Source organism: Carlito syrichta, unplaced genomic scaffold, assembly GCF_000164805.1.
Source record: "Carlito syrichta isolate Samal-C Ts95f unplaced genomic scaffold, Tarsius_syrichta-2.0.1 Scaffold303604, whole genome shotgun sequence".
In the NCBI taxonomy this organism is placed as follows: domain Eukaryota; kingdom Metazoa; phylum Chordata; class Mammalia; order Primates; family Tarsiidae; genus Carlito; species Carlito syrichta.
In genome coordinates this window covers 927,552-928,186 of record NW_007247700.1, presented here as the reverse complement: position 1 = coordinate 928,186, position 635 = coordinate 927,552, and positions in this window count along the sequence as shown.

The following is a 635-nucleotide window of genomic DNA, read 5'->3' as shown; positions in this document are numbered from 1 at the left end:
ATCCTCTCCTCCGGGAATTCCCCTCCCTGGAATTCTCCGGCCTCAGCCCACAATCCACTCCCGATACCCCGCCCCCAACAATTCCCTTCTCCCTCGCATCCTCTGGTCCCCTGGAACTCCTCCTCTCGAGGGGAACCCACCAAGAACGCCCCCACGTTACCTCCACAACTCCTGCGGCTCTCCGGGAGCCCCGACCCACCCACCAAGAATTCCGCTTCACTCCCCAGAACTCCCCTAGTTCTGCTCCCCCGAAGAATTCCACTCCTCTCCAGAGCTGCCCCGCTTCCTCCGGCCCCCCGCAACTCCGCGCGGCTCCCGGCACCCCCGCTTCTCTGCCCCCGGGACGCCCCCGCCCTCACCTGCTCCGCACGGCTGGGCTCCGCTCTCGAGGCCACACAATAGGGGGCGGACCCGCCTCCCCGCCTCGGATGCCCCGAGCGCCTCCCGTCGCCCTGGAGACCGCCAGGCCCCCTCCCGCGGCGGCCAATGGGAGCCGCGCCAAGCCCGGCGAGGCGGGCGGGACCCCCGGGCGGCCTGGGAGTTGTAGTCTCGGGCGAGAAGGGCTGGGCGGCACGTGGGCGCAGGTCGCCCCCTCGTGGAGCTCCGCACAACCCAGCGCCGAGAGGCCGCTTCCC